Source organism: Jaculus jaculus, chromosome 1 (assembly GCF_020740685.1).
Source record: "Jaculus jaculus isolate mJacJac1 chromosome 1, mJacJac1.mat.Y.cur, whole genome shotgun sequence".
Classification (NCBI taxonomy): domain Eukaryota; kingdom Metazoa; phylum Chordata; class Mammalia; order Rodentia; family Dipodidae; genus Jaculus; species Jaculus jaculus.
The window spans coordinates 118,472,564-118,492,894 of NC_059102.1; positions in this window are offsets into that span (position 1 = coordinate 118,472,564).

Sequence of the window (20,331 nt, forward strand, 5' to 3'; positions counted from 1 at the left end):
AAAAACTGTTTGTAAAAAGATATAAAAAGGAATGCTGTGAAATAAACCATGTCTTCAGTCCTGGCTTGAGGCCTTGCTTCAGCCCTGGACTGGAGTCCATGCTTTCACTCTTTCTTCTGTCTTTCCTTAATCCTCACTCCCCATCAGGCTCAAACCCTTTCAGCCGGCAGGCTCCGGCAATGGGGTCGAGGGCCAGGAGAATCAGGAAGTGAGCTATCAGTGGTCCTAACACACTGGCCAATGGGCAGCTGGTGTAGCCAGGAGGCATCCCAGGAAGGTGAAAATTTCCCTAAAGGCAATCTGCCCATTCTAAGATCCTCAAGTTCCAGAGAGGGGATCCAGAAAGTGCTATGATCTGGAATCAACAGGGCTCCCAAATTCCCATACCCCAGGGAGGACCAAGCCTATTTATGAGTGGCAGAATATGACAGCCTGCCTCCCCCGGAGTGGCTATGTGGTTTATAGGTGTCAGTACAAACAGAGGGTAAGTCTTGCTGTTCAAAAGTGATGGCAGATTTCAAGACAGTAGACTCAGCGTCACGATCAGGGCAGCTGTCTCTGCCCCACGGAGGGTCCAGATGGACTTTCTTCATGTTTCAGGAGATCAAGGAGGGACCCTCTGAAGCCAGAGCAAATACTCCATAGAAACATGGGTCTGGGTTCCTGCTCCTCTCCATCTTTTTTCTTCTTCTTTCCTTTTCTCCACCCACACCTTTCTTTTGTGTATGCATATATGTGGGTGGGTGTGATTCAGGCCCAGGCATACCACAGTGCACAGATGGATGTTGAAGGGTAACGCAATTTCCACCTCGTCTGAGGCACGGTTTCTTTGCCCACTGCTACAGTCACCAGGCCAGCTTCACTGTGAGCTTCTGACTACTGACTCTGCCTGCCTCTGCCTGCTATCTTGGCTGTGTGTACTAGAATCACAGACACACAACACAGTGGTAACGACTTTATTTTGAGACAGAGAGAGAGAGAGAATGGGCACACTAGGACCTCTGGCCACTGCAAATGAACTCCATAAGTATGTGCCACCATGTTCATCTGGCTAACGTGGGATCTGGAGAATCGAACCTGGGTCCTTAGGCTTCACAGGCATGTGCCTCAACCTCTAAACCAACTCTCCAGTGCTGGTAATGGCTTTTATGTGGGTGTTGAGCCAACTCATGATCTCCTCTCCTTTCCCTTCTCATTCCCCCTCCCCTTACCTTCTCTCCCTTCCTTTGCCTCCCATCTTCTTCCTCCTTTTCCTTCCCTTTCCTCTCTTCCTCTCCCCTTCCCCTCCTTTCTCTTCTTCCCTTACTCTCTGTGGTGGTTTGATTCAGGTGTCCCCCATAAACTTAGGTGCTCTAAATGCCAGGTTCCCAGATGATGGCGTTTTGGGAATTAACGCCTCCTGGAGGCAGTGTATTGTTGGGGGCAGGCTTATGGGTGTTATAACCAGCTTCCTCTTGCCAGTGTTTGGCACATTTTCCTGGTGCTGTTGTTGGCCAGGAGGTGATGCTCACCCTCTGCTCATGCCATTATTTTCCCTGCCATCATGGAGCTTCCTAGTCTGTAAGCCAAAAATAAACTCTTTCTCCCCTCTTGGTCTGGTGTTTTCTGCCAGCACAGCGAACCTGACTGCAACACCTTTGTTTGGGACAGGGTCTTTTTAGCTTCCCTAAAACTAGGACCACAGGTATGAGCCACCACACCAACTGAAATCCACTCACCAAAGTAATGCACACAGTGAAAGACTCCATAAAACATGGAATTCCCTCCATTTCATCCAAAATAAGTTACTGATTTTGATTTGGGTACCACTCTCTTCCTCGTCCTGAAGTCCGGTGGAGAGGAGGACACGTGACCTTCAGCCAAGACAGTCATAGTGTATGCAGCCACATTGAGTGATCACAGGACTCGATCCAGTCCCAGCTGGCTGAATCTTAAGACTTGCGGCAGCCCGACTTCCCACCCATGTGAAGCGGGTGGGCATGGATGGTGCCTGAGCTACTGCAGCCAGCGGCAGCCACTCAGGAGTCAGCAGTTGGCTGCAGAAAACTTGAGTCATGATGATGTAAATCACATCCCATGTCTACTTGCGCCTAAACTCATCTAGGCTTTTCTGGGCACACAAAATCTCAACTTGCACAAATCCTAACTGGTTTTCATGACTGCTGTGAAGATGTAGTGAGAACCTCAGTTCTTAGCCCTGGTCAGCTAATTACCCCATTCGCACATTAACTTAGCAAGAAGTAAGCATTATGACCGCTGTTACCACCGCCGCTGTGAACTTTCTTGCAGCCTGGCTTCACTCACAGCTTGGCTGCCTTCCAGCTGCAGCGAGATGGGGTAGACCAAGGCGGGGCTCCCCAGGGCGGCCTTTGTTTAGAATCTGCGCCTCCCAGTGGCTTCCCTGTGTGAGCCTAATGCCCAAACTGTAGACTTCTCAGCTGTAGGCCACAGAGACAACCCAGAAAATGAGGTTGGCTTAGTAAATATTGAACCAAATTATGCAGATGAGTTCCCACAAGAGGCTCAGCTGCAGACAGACACAGGATCTGATGGGTGGGCCATGGCTCAGCTTGTGGGAGACTCCCCTCTGCCTGCCAGCGCCATTAGACAGAAGTCTACAGCTGGGGCTTTACAGAGAGGCTGGGCTAGCCCTAGGGATGGGACCACTCTCCATCATATCCCCTCCCCCTCTCAGTCAGTCTCCCTTTTATTTTGATGTCATGATCTTTTCCTCCTATTAAGATGGTCTTGTGTAGGTAGTGTCAGGCACTGTGAGGTCATGGGATAAGAAGTTGAACTGCTTTGGGGGAAAGAGGAATAAAAGATGGAGACAATGGTACCCAGCTCTTCCTTTACCCTCCAACAGAGACTGCCTTGGCAACCAAGACTTTGAGGCCACAAATTACTCAAGGTGGTGACTTCCCTCCCACCACTGTTTAGCTGGTGCCCTGGCTGACAGGGCTTGCTTTTTTTTTTTTTTTTTTTTTTTTTTTTTTAAACTGGAAGGAAAGTGTTTCCATGGCTCTTCTATCCTGGCCAGTTGAGGGCTTCAAAATGTGTGCAGGTAAACTTGGATTCCAGAAACAAGGGCCAGGTAGGGTGGGGAAAGTACAACGCCGAAGTTCTTTTGTGCTAGTGAGGGCACGTGGCAGGGGTGAAAATGGATATGGGCATATATCTCTAAGTCTATGTGCATGGGATTGTGCCAAGGTGGGTATTTGGCTAAGAGCAAGTGACTTATAGGTACAGCCAGGGGGACAGGTGAAATGGGATAGGTGGCTGGTGTATTAGTTACTTTAAAAAAATTATTGACAATTTCCATGATTGTAAACAATGTCCCGTGGTAATCCCCTGCCCACATTCCCCTTTGAAACTCCACTCTCCATCATATCCCCTCCTCCTCTCAATCAGTCTCTCTTTTGTTTTGATGTCATGATCTTTTCCTCCTATGATGATGGTCTTATGTAGGTAGTGTCGGGCACTGTGAGGTCATGGATATCCAGGCCATTTTGTGTCTGGGGGGAGCATGTTGTAAGGAGTCCTACCCTTCCCTTGGCTCTTACATTCTTTCTGCCACCTCTTCCACAATGGACCCTGAGCCTTGGAAGATGTGATAGAGATATTGCAGTGCTGAGTACTCCTCTGTCACTTCTTCCCAGCACCATGGTACCTTCTCAGTCATCCCAAGGTCACTGCCATCTGAAAAGAGAAGCTTCTCTAACCAAAAGTGAAAGTATCATTAATATATGGGTATGAACATTAAGAGAAGTGCTTACTGGGCAGTTTGGTGAGCACAGTATATACATTTAGCCAGACAGCAGCAGACATTGCAACCCTAGGACTCATGACTACCTATTGCAGGTTTTCAATATTCCCTCCCATGGAGTGGGCCTCCAGCCAAATTAGAGGGCAGTTGGTTTCCTCCATAACATATATGCCACTATAGCACCTGTTGGCTCATTTGGCCTGGCTGGCCAAATATAAGGCTTGCAGTGTCCACTGTTGGGTATCTTCACTGGTGATTTCTCTCTCTCCCACTGAACTGTATGTAACATGGACCTTGAAGAAGACTTTAACTAAATTAACTCCAGAGACTGGTGAAGGAAGGGTGGGCCTCCTTCCCTTTGCCCTGTTAAGGGCCAGGTGTACCCCTTATGTAAAAGGAATAACTCCATTTAAAATTATGTATGGAACCTCTCACCACATCCTGCCCAGGATGGGTCTTGAACAGATAACTGAATTTACTATTGGAAGCCTTCTTTTTATCCAAGTCTTACAAAGAGTCCCGGTGTCCATTTTTCCAGCAATCAAGGCTGCTTTTAAGACACACCCTGTTTGCCCCCATCCCTTTCAGCTTGGCGACGGAGTTTGGATCAAGAGACACCATATTTTTAAAAACTTTTATTGACAACTTCGGTGATTGTAAACAATATCCCATGGTGATTCCCTCCCTCCCCCACTGTCCCCTGAAGTGACAGGGCCGCAGTCTACACTAAGGATGCTGAGCTGAGCAGAGACACACATGGGACTCCTCTGAGACCTAGACAGCCAGGCAAGCATGACACGGGAAAGGAGGACTGCGGCTCTGAGGTGGGAAGGACAGGAGGACAGAGGATTGCTTTGGCAACTTATTACGTGATGCTGGCTGTGTCCTACAGGGTGGTCCGGTGGGGTGGAGCTGGCAGCAGTGACAAGGCAGGGCCATGGCTTCATGACGTCACACAGCACTGAAAGAGCTGGAACGGGAGGGTGAGGGTGAGGGAGAAGCGCTCACGAGTTCTTATGACTCAGCCCTGGGACTCTGCCTGCAGGAAGCAGGAAGATGTGACGGTGGATAGAAAGGGCTGTGCTCCCAGGCAGCAAGTGGGGAGCTATGGTAGTTCCTCATTTCTGCTTCAGCCAGTGACCCCAGGGTTAGCGGATTCATCAGGGTAAGTGTATCACCTTCACTGCTAGGTCCGAGGTCCCACGCAAGTCCCTCGGGACTAAAACCAAGGTGTCATCAGGGATGCGCTCCTGTGGGGCCTCCGGGAAGAATCCATTCCCTTCCCTTTTCCAGTTTCCGGAGGATTCCCACATTCCGAGCTCCTGGGCACATCTCAGGGGTGTCTGTAGCCTCTGTATCCGTCATCATACTGACTTGTTCAATTTTCTTTTCTTGTTTTTCTTCAGCCAGGCTCTCACTCTGGCCCAGGTTGATCTGGAACTCATGCTGAAGCCCCAGGCTGTTCTTGAACTCACCAAGATCCTCCCAATTCAGCCTCCCAAGTGCTAGGACTAAAGGTGTGTGCCACCATTCCCAGCCTGTCTTCCTCCTTTAAGGACCTTTGTGATTGATTGCATCTGGGCCCACCTAGACATTTCAGGGTAATCTCTGCTTTCTTCTTTTGGCATGTGTGTGTGTGCACACGCGTGTGTGTGTGTGTGCCTGTGTGTATGTTTGTGTATTTGTGGATGTAGGTGAGGGTGCATGCACAGGAATGGAGGTTAGCGGTCAATGTCAGATGTCTTTCTCAGTCACTCTGTCTATTTTTGAGACAGGGTCTCGTGCTGAATGCAGAAGTCACCAATTCAGCTACACTGGGTAGCCAGCAAGCCTTAGGCATCCTCCTGTCTCTCTCCCTAGCACTGAGATCATTGGCATGTACCCACCTTTCACATGTGTTCTGGGGATCAAAACTCAGGTCTCCATGCTTATGCAGCAAGCACTTGACCCTCTCAGCCATAATCTCTTTAAGGTCAGCCAATCAGAAACCCCAACTCCCCTGTGCCACGTAACTTAATATACTCACAAGTTCCAAGCATTAGGGTATGGACATCTTTAGGGTCATGTTATTCTTTATTTTTATTTTTTCAAGGTAGGGTCTCATTCTAGTCCAGGCTGACCTGAAATTCACTATGTAGTCTCAGGGTGGCCTCGAACTCACAGCGATCCTCCTACCTCTGCCTTCTGAGTGCGGGGATTAAAGGCCTGTGCCAGTACACCCAACAGGGCCCATTATTCTGCCTATTACAGGCATGGACTAATAAAAAAAAAATTAAGTGAATACTGTCATCATAAAACCCCAAGACTGCAACAGGTCTTCAAGCCATGGGGGAAACCAAGTGATGCTTGGAAATATTTTTATCTTCATGGAAATAGAAAAGAAACAACATATTGAAGCAGGTGAGGACGGTGCCATGTCCTGTCGCACGGGCACTCGGAATCACGGGCAGCTCGTTGTCAGCACTCTGGTTCAGTAGAAGTTCAGAGAGTTTTGCTCCTCACTGTGTTAGTGAGAAGCTTATAAACTGGCTTTGTCATATTGCAGACAAGTGAGAACAGTGTTGTTTTTTTTTTTTCTCTCGTTTTTGTCTGATCCTGCACCCCAATAATCCAAACGTTTTGGCTTTTACAACCTTAAGTGTTTCTGCTTTCTCTTCCACGTGATCATGTTTATCTGAACCGATCCTCGCCACAGGAAGGAGAAGCTGGTGAATCCAGGGAAACCAGAATTACCCATAAGGAAAACTTACAACTAGGAAGAGAAACAGATGAGTTCATCTAATAGAACGTCTCCTCTTGCTGTCAATCATTTGTGAGCTAGCTGCAGGCAGGCACCAAGAAGACTTCATTTCTTCCCATTCTGCTTAACGTAGCCCCCGGCTTGGAGGCCTGGTTCCGGCTCCCACCATGGAAACCCCCACCCTACAAGCCCCGAGCCAGTCTTGTCATCAACTTAGCATTCTGGAAGGATCCAGTCCTCTTTATCTGAATCTCTGTAGGTTTATCTCTGCCCACGCCTGCTCAGGCCATCTGCTAGGTCCAGACACATGGGAGAAGTCACCGTTTGGAAAAAGCCCAGGAACATCACACCTGCAGCTCTCGCGGGCCGGGCTTCTCTCCATTGTTTCCCTTTTCCAGCTTCAGCTTCAGAGCGAACTGTTCTGCGCTCTCAAAGATGGGTGAGCCTAAGCTGCTATGGACCTGGAACAAGGGGGGAAACCTGGTCCTAATAAGCAAGGCTTAAAAATTTTAAATGAGGGGCTAGAGAGCTGGCTCAGTGGTTAAGGGGCTGGCCTGCAAAGCCTAATGACCCAGGTTCGATTCCCTAGTACCTACATAAAGCCAGGCACACAGTAGTCACTCTTAGCAACTCTTCCAGCTATACCTGTGTTGCAGTCAGGTTCACGATGCTGGTAGAAATCACCCAGCCAAGAGCAAGTTGTGGCAAAGAAAAGGTTTATTTTGGCTTACAGGCTTGAAGGGGAAGCTCCACGGTGGCAGGGAAAATGATGGCATGAGCAGAGGGTGGACATCACCCCCTGGCCAACATAAGGTGGACAATAGCAACAGGAGAGTGTGCCAAACACTGGCATGGGGAAACTGGCTATAACACCCATAAGCCTGGCCCCAACAATACACTGCCTCCAAGAGGCATTAAATCCCAAATCTCCATCATCTGGGAACCTAGCATTCAGAATGCCTAAGTTATAGGGGACACCTGAATCAAACCACCACATTCCACCCCTGGCCCCCATAAACTGATAACCATACATGATATAAAATGCAATGCATTAACCCAGCTTTAAAAGTCCCCATAGTTTTTTTTTTTAAATCAATTTCAATGAGGTTCATACATCCTCATAATACAAGGTCTTTTAACTGAGCCACAATAGCAAAAAATCACCTCCGAATCCATGATGACACAGAATAAACATTCACACTGCAAAAGATGGCATTGGGCGTAGCAAAGAAATATTCAACTAATACAAGACTTAAAACAACCAGGGCAAACATCAAACTCTGTAGCTCCAAGTCCAAAAACTCTAGTCCAACAAATCTCCAAGTCTGATAATTCTAACCAGCAACAAGTCTCTGGTATTACAATTCCTCCCCTCCAGCAAGGCTACACACAGTCCTGGAAAACTTCATCTGGCTGGCAGCTTTACTTAGCAGCCATCTCATGATCCCACCTTCTCCACTGAGTCTCCACTGCAACCCCATCCTCATGGCCCCATGGGTTCTCCATGCAGGCATCCAGCAAACCTGCTTCACACTGCCCATGGCCATTTCCAAAACACAAGACCATGTTGCAAATTCAATGACTCTCTCTCTTTCTTTCTTTCTTTCTTTCTTTCTTTCTTTCTTTCTTTCTTTCTTTCTTTCTTTCTTTCTTTCTTTTTTTTTTTGGTTTTTCGAGGTAGGGTCTCACTCTAGCCCAGGTGGACCTGGAATATAGTATGGAGTCTCAGGGTGGCCTTGAACTCACAGCGATCCTCCTACCTCTGCCTCCCTAGTGCTGGGATTAAAGGCGTGTGCCACCATGCCCGGCTTTGAATTTCTTATATTCCACAATACCAGGTAGGGTGCCAATTTGTTAATCCAGGGGGGAATAAAACAGACTTTGAAGAACAGGACTCCTTGAGCACTCAAGCCCCTTCAAAAGAGTCTACATTCTTCCTGTTGCCCCAGTGCAGCTCAGCTGGCCCAATTTCAAAGGCTGTAATCTCTCAATTGCAGCTGAATGGGCAACAGTTCACCCAAAGATTTTTCTTTCTGTGCCATATCCCTCTGCTCACACCAGTTCATTTCTATGCAAAGCAACCCTGCACAACTTCTCAGGACACAGGTATAACAACAAGCATCTCACACAAACTGCTAGCCCAGTCCAGGCAAAGCTCTTTCTCACCCTCATAAGCCAAACCTCAGTCTATAGTTCTTACTGCATTCAGGTCTTTCCACTTTGACCGGAATAGTCCATCAAGCACTGCAAGGCATCTCTTAGGCCAAGGTTTCAAATCCTTCCACATTCCTCTTGAAAATCAGCTTCAAAAGGTCAAAACCACACAGTCAGATGTCTAGTAGCAACCCCACTCCTTGGTACAACTTTACTGTTGCAGTCAGGTTCGCATTGCTGGTAGAAATCGCCCAACCAAGAGCAGCTTGTGGGAAAAAATAAAGGTTTATTTTCACTTACAGACTACAGGGGAAGCTTCACGATAGCAGGGGAAAACGACAATATGAGCAGAGGGTGGACATCACTCCCTGGCCAACATCAAGTGGACAATAGCAACAGGAGAGTGTGCCAAACACTGGCATGGGGAAACTGGCTGTAATACCCATAAGCCTGCCCCCAACATTACACTGCTTCCAGGAGGCATTAATTCCCAAATCTTCATCAGCTGGGAACCCCAGCATTCAGAACACCTAATTTTATGGAGGATACCTGAATAAAACCACCACAGCATGTCTGCATTAACCACTTCCTATTGTAGTGAGATACATCTGTGGTTGTTGATTCAAGCAGTATTAATCTACATTAAGATGTATAGATATTTAGAAGGCAGTTTGACATTTTATTTAGTGTAACCACAGCAGTAGGTTTCCTGTAAAGCTTATGTCCCTAGCCATAGGCTTTTGGCCAAGTTACTGTACCAGGCATTGTTCTCTTTAAATTCTAGGGGTGCAGTTTTGAGTCTTCCCTTAAAAAAAAACCTGGTGAGCCTGTGGCTACCTGTATAGAAACAAAGATGGTCAACTTGACAGGATCTAGAATCACCTAGGAGACAAATCTCTGGGCATGCCTGTAAGGGGATTTCTAGAACTAAGGTGGGAAGACCCACCCTAAATGGGTAGCACTGTCCCATGAGATTGAGTCTGGACTGAACAAAAAGGAAAAAGTGAGCTGAGTCCCAGCATTCCTCCCTGCTTCCTGATGGGAGCCTCAACCTAACCAGCTGCTTCCTGCTCCTGCCAAGGTGTCTTCTAAAACTATGAGCTATACAAACACTTCCCTTGTGTACATTGCCTTTGTCAGCAACCCCACTCCTTGGTACAACTTTACTGTTGCAGTCAGGTATTTTGTCCCAGAAACAAGAAAAATAATCAGTACAAAACCTCAGCCCACCTCTCTGTAATGACTATGGGGAAGGGTAGCCATTGATGGCAACTGTCAGGCCACTTCTAACTCTGCCTGCTCATCCTAATAGCCTTGGATCAATACCAGCACGCCACCTTTAAGTTCTCTGTAAAAGCTGAGCCTGATGCCATGGCCAGTTGCTATTAGTGAGTTCACTCCCAGGGCTATTTCTCTTCAGTGCTCCTCTGGGACAGTGGGGACTCAGTGCAGATGCAGGGTGACAGGCTACAGTGTCTTAGTGACAGGGCTCGTTGGTTTCTTCCCATGCATGTAATATGCAGACTGACCACCAATGGTCTTGGAAGGGTGGGGCCCACCAGCTCATAGTGATGCTAGAGAAAACCCATTCCATCCCCTGGGCCAAGGAGCTCCACTCCAGACCCCAGTGTCCTCTGTCAGCCTAAAGATCCTTGTGGCTCAGTGGTGAACCCACTATCAGACCTAGAGGCTGTGACTTACACAGTGATATGGGGAGGGGATGTTAGGAATACTGTCAGCAAAGACAGCAATAGTCTTTGCTCTCTCCTACTTCTTCCTTCAAGGAGAAGTATTCAGTGAGGTAAAACGACACTGGGCTCCATGTGCAACCTCATGGGGCTAGGATTGCAGTTATAGCTGCATTTAAAATTGTTTATGTTTATTTTTATTTATTTATTTGAGAGCAACAGACAGAGAGAAAGAGGCAGAGAGCGAGAGCGAGAGCGAGAGCGAGAGCGAGAGCGAGAGAGAGAGAGAGAGAGGGAGCGAATGGGCGCACCAGGGCCTCCAGCCACTGCAAACAAACTCCAGATGCATGCGCCCCCTTGTCCATCTGGCTTACATGGGTCCTGGGGAATCAAGCCTCAAACAAGGGTCCTTAGGCTTCACAGGCAAACGCTTAACCGCTAAGCCATCTCTCCAGCCCTATAGCTGCATTTAAAGTCACAGTTAGGGTTAGGACTTGTGGTGCTTTGAATATAAAATGTCCCCCATAGTCTTATGTGTTTGTGATTAAACCTCAGACTCAATTCCTTCCCAGAAGGGGGAGGTATGTCACTGTGGGCAGATCTTGAGGTGTACTAGTCCAACCCACTGGGTGTTCAGAGCTCAGTCTCCCTACTGAAACTGGCCACCCTCACATACTGCTGCTATGTGACATACGCTCCTGCCATGCTTCCCCAATACAATGAAACTTACCCGTGAAACTGTGAGCCCCAATCAAACCCTTCCCTTCCACCAGCTACTGCTGGTCAGGGTGCTTTGTCTCAGCAATAAGAAGGTAACTGGTACAGGGCTCATCTGGAAGGGAGAACAAAAAGGAAGAGACATGTTCAAAATGCATGCCCCAGCCCATTTTTACAATGTAATATGTTTTTTTGACCCTGCCGCAGTCAACTTAATTTTGCTGGCAAAAAACACCCAACAAAGAGCAGCTTATGGGAGGAAAGGGTTTATTGTGGCTTAAAGAAGACTCAAGGGGAAGCTCCATGATGGCAGGGAAACCATGCTATGAACTGAGGGTGGACATCACTTTCTGGCCAACATCAGATAGACAATAGCCGCAGGAGAATGTGCCAAACACTGGCAAGGAGAAGCTGGCTATAATACCCATAAGCCTACCCCCAACAATACATCACCTCCATGAGGCTCCAATTCCCAAACTGTCACCTGACATTCAGAACACATAAGTTTATGGGGGGACACCTGAATCAAACTACCACAGACCCCTTGCTGGATTTTGTGCCCATTTCTCTGGTGGCTCAGATCTCATGGGATAAAGTCTTAGGGTCAGTTAGTCAGAACCCTCCTTTTTTTATTTAATTTAATTTTCTTTGTATTTTAAATATATTTTATTTATTTATTTTTATTATTGTTTTATTTTTTTAAATTTTATTAACATTTTCCATGATTATAAAAAAATATCCCATGGTAATACCCTCCCTTTCCCCTCCCACACTTTCCCCTTTGAAATTCCATTCTCCATCATATTACCTCCCCATCTCAATCATTGTACTTATATATATATATATATATATATATATATATATATATACAATACCAACCTATTAAGTACCCTTCTCCCTTCCTTTCTCTTCCCTTTAGATCTCCTTTTTAACTTACTGGCCTCTGCTAGTATTTTCCTTCTCACACAGAAGCCCAATCATCTGTAGCTAGGATACACATATGAGAGAGAACACGTGGCACTTAGAACCCTCCTTCTACTACCCATCATCAACTCTCTGACTTCCTGGTCTCCCTCCACCTTGCCACCAAGCTTCCTAGAGGAAATCCTTCCTAATTGACTACAATGAACCACCTCATTTTGCTCCACTAGGATCACTGGTTGCAGTCCTATTTGGTTCCTGTGGCCTCATAGATTGTGAGAAAAATAAAATGATACTATAGCTGATATTTTTCAATATCTGTGTGTGGTGGTTTGATTCAGGTGTCCCCCATAAACTTAGGTGTCCTGAATGCTAAGTTCCCAGCTGATGGAGATTTGGGAATTAATGCCTCCTGGAGGGAGTATATTGTTGGGGGCGGGCTTATGGGTATTAAAGCCAGTTTCCCCTTGCCAGTGTTTGGCACACCGTCCTGTTGCTGTGGTCCACCTTCTGTTGGCCAGGGGGTGATGTCCACCCTCTGCTCATGCCATCGTTTCCCCTGCCATCTTGAAGCTTCCCCTTGAGCCTGTAAGCCAAAATAAATCTCTTTTTCCCAGAAGCTGCTCTTGGTTGGGTGATTTCTACTAGCAATGTGAACTGGACTACAACAGTAAAGTGGTACCAGGAGTGGGGTGTACTTTTGCCAGGAGACACAAAGAACATTCTATTGAACTGGAAGCTAAGACTTCCCCCTGGTCACTTTGGGCTCCTAATGCCCTTGAGTGAACAGGCTGAGAAAGGAGTTACAGTGATTGCAGGGGTGATTGATCCAGATTACCAGGGGGAAATTGGACTGCTCCTCCACAATGGAGGTAAGGAAGAGTATGCCTGGAGTGCAGGAGATCCTTTAGGGCGTCTGTTAGTGTTACCGTGTCCTGTTGTCAAAGTCAATGGACGACTGCAACAACCCAATAGAAGTAGTGTGATAAATGGCCCAGATCCTTCAGGAATGAAGGTATGGGTTACCCCTCCAGGTAAAGAACCAAGACCTGCTGAGGTGCTTGCTGAAGATGGAGGAAATACAGAATGGGTAGTAGAAGAAGGCAGCTACAAATATCAGCTAAGGCCACGTGATTAGTTACAGAAACGAGGACTGTGATTGCAATGTTTCTGTCCTGCCTTGATAACAGAGTGTTTGTATCTACACCAATATTAAGATTATATCATTAGCTAACTGTTGAATTTATATTAGACCCATAAAAAAAGGGGGTGATGTCCACTCTCTGCTCATGCCATCGTTTTCCCCTGCCATCGTGGAGCTTCCCCTTGAGCCTGTAAGCCAAAATAAATCTCTTTATCCCAGAAGCTGCTCTTGGTTGGGTGATTTCTACCAGCAATGCGTACCGGACTGCAACACTATGTTATGTAGCCACATTGTTGTCGGATCTTGTTTATTGAAATTCTGTTTTAATAAAGGGGGGCTAGCATTCCTGAGGAATGACAAGCAGGCTTGTCCTCTGGCCTACACACACATGCACGCACACACACACATACACAAACACACACGTACATGCACATGTATGCATTCTTTTTTTTTTTTTTTGTTTTTTTGAGGTAGGGTCTCACTGTAGCTCAGGCTGACCTGGAATTCACTATGGAGTCTCAGGGTGGCCTTGAACTCATGGCAATCCTCCTACCTCTGCCTCCCAAGTGCTGGGATTAAAGGCGTATGCTACCACGCCCGGCTGTATTCTTAAAAAGTGAGGGAATGGGGGCTGGAGAGATGGCTTAGCGTTTAAGCGCTTGCCTGTGAAGCCTAAGGACCCCGGTTTGAGGCTCGGTTCCCCAGGTCCCACGTTAGCCAGATGCACAAGGGGGCACACACGTCTGGAGTTCGTTTGCAGAGGCTGGAAGCCCTGGCGCGCCCATTCTCTCTCTCTCCCTCTATCTGTCTTTCTCTCTGTGTCTGTCGCTCTCAAATAAATAAAAAGAAAATGTTTAAAAAAAAAAAAAAGTGAGGGAATGGAATGTCTACAAGATGAGATGTCAGGGTAAGAAGCAAGGTCTCATTCTGAGTTTTGCTGAGGCCAGAGTTTTGTACCCCTTTTCAATGATATTTAGTTACCTTTATCAGAAAAACTTCAGCTGGGCGTGGTGGTGCATGAATCAGTCTATTGTGACATGATTGGCATCCACAGAGCATTGAATTTCACTTGCACACTTGACTTTCAAAGCATATCAGCATCAACTAACCTAATTTACTCTTCCTCCACAGTAATTTGTTAAAAGTTATATAGAAAGTGAGTTTTCATAAATTTGATATCCTTCCCATTTATATATATTAACATTTCATTTATGTAGTTTCTGTTGGATTTTTTGTTTTGTTTTGTTTTGTTTTGAGGTAGAGTTTCACTCTAGCCCAGGCTGACCTGGAATTCACTATGTAGTGTCAGGGTGTCCTCAAACTCATGGCAGTTCTTCTACTTCTGCCTCCCAAGTGCTGGGATTAAAGATGTGCACCACCATGTCCAGCCCCACTTCTACTGTTCTCTGACTAAAAGGAGTGCCCCTCCAAAAAGTCTTCTAAATGTCTATATTTGATCCATGCTGCTCTTACTCTTCACTAGATAATTTGCTTTTTACAGACTGCAGTGAATACTGGGAAGACCCAAGACCCACCAGTATTACAAGAAAAGAAAGCCAACTGCCTGGCAGGAGACGAGTCATCTCTATCTCATCTACTAGGGCCCAGGAGACATCACAGAGGAAGTGGTGGATTGGACATGAGTGCTGCTCTCATGGACAGCCTGAGAACCTCCTCCAGGGAGCTGTTGGTAAAACACTGAGGAGACTCAAAACTCATCAAAGCAGAAAATCAGAGGCAGCTGAGAGCTCAACACTAACAGAGACTCATAACATGTCCTCCAAGGCTTAGGGAACATTGTAGAAGAGGGGGCATATCAGAAAGCCCCAGATGAAACTTTCAGATATGGAAACTATGATTGAAAGAAAAGTGATGCCAGGTGTGGTGGTGCACACCTTTAATCCCAGCACTTGGGAGGCAGAGGTAGTAGAGTCACTGTGAGTTCGAGGCCACCCTGAGATGACATAGTTAATTCCAGGTCAGCCAGAGATAGAGTAAGACCCAACCTTGAAAAACAAAAGTAAAACAGAAAGAAAGAAAGAAAGGAAGAAAGAAAGAAAGAAAGAAAGAAAGAAAGAAAGAAAGAGAGAAAGAAAGAAAGAAAGGAAAATGATCTAGAAGAGATTAGTGAGTGTAGAGATCAAGCAATAGGAGCTAGTGACAGAACAAGGACATTAGTGGGCTGGATGACAATTGCAAGTGGTCTGACAGATCAGTAACTGACATCCTCAAAAGGTATATGAGGTGGGGGAGCAGTCATAGCCAAATGCTTTCCGATTTTGACAAAACTATAAATTCACAATTCACAAGTTCAATGACCACAAAAAACTAGATGGAAATTATACCAAATCATTTCAGGATCAAATTGCTTAAAACCAATAGCAGTCAGTGATGATCCTCAGTGGCAGAGACCCTCCCTGGTGTTTGTGAAGCCCTGGATTTAGTACTTAGCACTGAAAAATATAATATCAAAATTGATATTTCCATTTTTTTCAGAAGGGAAAATATTATAGGGAGCATTTCAAGAGGGGAAACAACAAAGCTAGAGGGGTTTTTTATATACTAACACTGCATATCTAAATGCTCATGGCCATCAGACCTAAACATCAAGGAATGCTAAAGAATTGGACATGGTGTGTCTGTGATCTCAGCATGTGAAAGGCTGCGGCTGGAGGACTGCAGCAAGTTTGAGTCCAGCCTGGGCTTCAAAGTGGGTTCCAAGCCGGCCTGGAATCCAGAATGAGTCTTTGTCTCAAACAAAACAAAAATGGAGATTCTAAAGGTAGTCTTCTAGAAAGAAGAAAACAAATGCCAGGTGGAAGAGCAGCTCTGCATGAAGGGATGAGGACCCCAGGAGGGTACGTATGTGGAAGTATAAAAGAAGCTCTTTAAAAGATAATTGACCTTAAAAGCCAAAATGATAGCAATTTTAGGGGCCCCAGGGGTTTACTTGTAAGAGAAGACTCATTTCCCCCTGCAACAGTCAGGTTTGCATTGCTGGCAGAAATCACCTGACCAAAAGCAGCTTGCAGGAATAAAAGGTTTATTTTGACTCACAGGCTCGAGCAGAAGCTCCATGTGGCAGGGGAAAACAATGGCAAGAGCAGAGGGTGGACATCACCCCTTGGCCAATATAAGGTGGACCACAGGAACAGGAGAGTGTGTCAAACACTGGCTTGGGGAAACTGGCTATAACACCCATACGCCCGCCTTCAAAAATGCACTGCCTCCAGGAGGCATTAATTCAAGTCTTCATCAGCTGGGAATCTAGCATTCAGAATACCTAAGTTTATGGGGGACACCTGAATCAAACCACCACATTCTGCCTCAAGCCCCCATAAACTGATATACATACATGATATTGTATTTTAATACAATGCATTCAGTCCAACTTTAAAAGTCCCCATAGTTTTTATCAATTCTAATGGTGTTGAAATATCCCCATAATCCAAGGTCTTTTAACTGAGCCATAATACCAAAACATCCCCCCACCAAACCCATAATGGCACAGAATAAAAAATCACACTGCAAAAGACTGCACTGGGCATAGCAAAGAAATATTCAAGCAATACAAGAGTTAAATAGGGCAAACATCAAACTCTGTAGATCGAAGTCTAATTCTAGCCAGTGACAAGTCTCCTCATCCAATAATTCTAACCAGCAAAAAGTCTCTGGAGTTCCAATTCCGCCCACCATCTAAGCTATTCATGGTCCTGGAAAACTTCATTTGGGGCCTGCGGCTCTCCTTGGCAGCCATCTCGTGTTCCTGGCACCTCCACTGGGTCTCCACTGCCATCCACGGTTCGTCCTCATGGCCCCATGGGGTCTCCATGCAGGCATCCAGAAAACCTCCTTCACACTGCCCATGGCCATTTCCAAAACACAAGACTGTGTTGCAAACTCAATGACCCTCTCTTTCTTGCATTTTTTTATACCCCTCGATACTAGGTACAATGCCAATTTGTTAATCCGGGGGGAGGGGATGTGGGCAGGGAATAAAGCAGACTTCGAAGAACAGGACTCTTCTTGAGCACTCTGGCCCCTTCAAAAGAGTCTACATTCTTCCTGTTGCCCCAGTGCAGGCCATCTGGCTCAATCACAAAGGTTGTAATCTCATATAATTGCAGTTGAACAGGCAGAATTTTCAGCCCAAAGATTTCATTTCTGGGCCACATTCCTCCGCTCAAACAAGCCCATTTCTATGCAAAGCAACCCTGCACAAGTTTTCAGGACATGGGCACAACAGCTCACACAAACTGCTTTTAGCCCAGTGCAGGCAAAGCTCTTTCTCACCCTCATAAGCCAAACCTCACAGTCCATAGTTCTTATTACATTCATGTCTTTTAATTCTGACCAGAATAGTCCATTAAGCTTACAGTATTGCAAGGCATCTCTTAGGCCAAGGTTTCAATCCTTCTACATTCCTCTTGAAAGTCAGCTCCAAAGGGCAAAGCCATACAGTCAGGTGTCTAGCAGTAATCCCACTCCTTGGTACCAACTTTACTGTTGCAGTCAGGTTCACATTGCTGGCAGAAATCACCTGACCAAGAGCATCTTGTGGGAGAAAAGGTTTATTTTGGCTTGCAGACTTGAGGGGAAGTCCCATGAAGGCAGGGTAAAATGATGGAATGGGAAAATGATGGCCTGAGCAGAGGATGGACACCACTTCCTGGCCAACATCAAGTGGACAATAGCAACAGGACAGTGCGCCAAACACTGGCAAGGGGAAACTTTCTATAATACCCATAAGTCCACCCCCAACAATACACAACCTCCATGAAGCTTTAATTTCCAATTGCCATCAGCTGGGGAGACTAGCATTGAGAATACCTAAGTTAATGGGGGACACCTGAATCAAATCACCATGCCCTACAAGAAGCGACCTAAGGAAGAGTGTGGTGTGCTGTTTGAGAGAATGCAGTCCATCATAGTGAGGTGGGGGGCAGGCATGATGGTGCTGTGAGGCTGTCAGTCACATTGCATCAGAGGTCAGGAAGCAGAACATGGACAGGAAGTGGGGCTGGTTTATAAAACCTTGATGCCTACACCCAGTGACCCACTTCTAGTAAAGCTCCACTCCCTAAATGTTCCACCACCTTCCCAAACAGTCCTCTCCAGCTAGGGACCAAGTATTCGAACATGTGCCACAGGAGACATTTCACATTCAAACAAAAACACAAGGTTGGGATTCTCATCAACTGAAGCGTAGACTGGGTGAAGAGAAGTTTGTTTTGGACTTATTGAACTTGAGATGTCGGTAGATATCCAGAGGAGATGTCAAAAAGTTCTAGAGAGATCTGAGATAGAGACAAATGTCTAGGAAGCATTGGCTTCTAAGTAATGCTTACAGTAAGACCATCAAGGACTGAATGCAGGGAAAGAGAAGGAAGAAAAATTTACTGTTGCCTGAAGCCACTTGCAGTGTGTATGGGTTTGGGGAGGACGGGTTGATGGGCAGACAGCAGGAGACTCAAGTTTAAGTGTAACCACAAGAGTGGGTTGCTAAAAAAGTAGGAGGAAAACCAGGAGAGGAAGTCATGGAAACCTGGGGAAGTGAGCTGCCTAAAAGAATGGGGTGGTTAAAGGGATACTTTCCCAGAGAGGTCTAGTGAGACAAAGCCTGCAGTGCGCCCACTGGCTTCAGCCAAAGAAGTCTTTGTCAGAGCAGTTTCAGTGGCAGGTCAGGAGGAAGCCAGGTTGCTGTGGGCGGAGGATGTGTGGGAGGTGAGGAAGTGCACGCTGAGTATGAGGAATATTTGCTCAATTCATTTGGACGCAAAGGGAGGGGAAGAGATGCAATGGCAAGTTAAGGTCAAGACTAGGGGAAGGGAAAATTATCTCAGGATAGAGGGAGATTGCGTGGGATGTGTGTATGCCGAGAGGAGAGACCCAGAGGAGGAAGGAATAGAGCAACAGACAGAAAAGAGGAGAAATCAGTGGGATGGAGCATTGAAAGCCATAAAAGAGGCTGAGAGCACCAGTGGAGAAAAGCAAGAGAGGCAAATAAATAGAGGGTTATTTTGAGATAGAGAAAGGCAGGCTTCGCATGGTGCCATGGGAGACAAGATGGGGTAAGGGCGGGGCACCGGGCAGTGACTGAGGCGTGAGAGGAGGAATGCCTTTGGGCAGGAAAGGTACAACAGTTGGATAAGAGAATGGCAGGGCAGTGGCGCAGCTCACGGATTCTTCACCCTCGTTTAGAGCCTGTTCATCCAGAGGGAAAGAAAGTACAAATGGTAGAGGGGCAAAATAAAGACTTGGCCAAGGGCTGGAGATATGGCTTAGCAGTAACGGCATTTGCCTGCAAAGCCAAAGGACCCAGGTTCGATTCCCCAGGACCCATGTGAGCCAGTTGCATAAGGGGTCTCATGCGTCTGGAGTTCGTTTGCAGTGGCTGAAGGTCCTGACACACCCATCCTCTCTCTCCCTCTCTCTGCCTCTCTTTCTCTCTCAAATAATAAAGTTTTTAAAAATCTAGAAAAAGGAATTGGTCAAGTATCATCCACCAGATAGCATCTAAGATTCAAGTTTACTTTCCTTGCTTTTTGTTTTGTTTTGTTTTTGACAGTATCTTGCTGTGTAGCCCAGTAGACTGGTTTTGAATGAATGCAAATCCCCCTGGCTCAGTCTCCCCAGAGCTGAAATTACAGGCATGTGTCACCACACCTGGCTTCTTCCTCGTTCTTGGACTTGTTAAAATGTGTTGGGATGATAGGAACAAAAGTAAATTAGGTAATCATAAAGGCATTCTTTAGCAGGGTTTCAGATATCTCAGCTAGGAAAGTACAGGCAGCCAAGTGTGGTGGCGCATGCCTACTCCCAGCACTTGGGAAGTGTAGGAGGAGGATCAGGTGTTCAAGGCTAGCATTGGCTACATAAGACCCTGTTTCAAAAAACAAAAGCAATAACAAAACAAAAAAGAGGAATAAAACAGAAAAAGTAGGGCCAATGGCAGCTCTTTGGAATAAAAACAGGCAAAGGAATTTCTCCTTTGGTGTGTTCCCTCATGCCTACTTACCCTCAGACAACTCAAAAAGGATTAGTGGGAGCTTCTCTGTAGTGGCTCCTGACCACCTTGGTACCACGCCAGGGATGAGTCAGACAAGAGGTGGAGCAGCACTCACAACAGCACTGGTGACATGTGGGGCCCCAGAGTTTGGGAGACAATAGGACAGAAATCCAGATCTCCTTATGAAAAAAG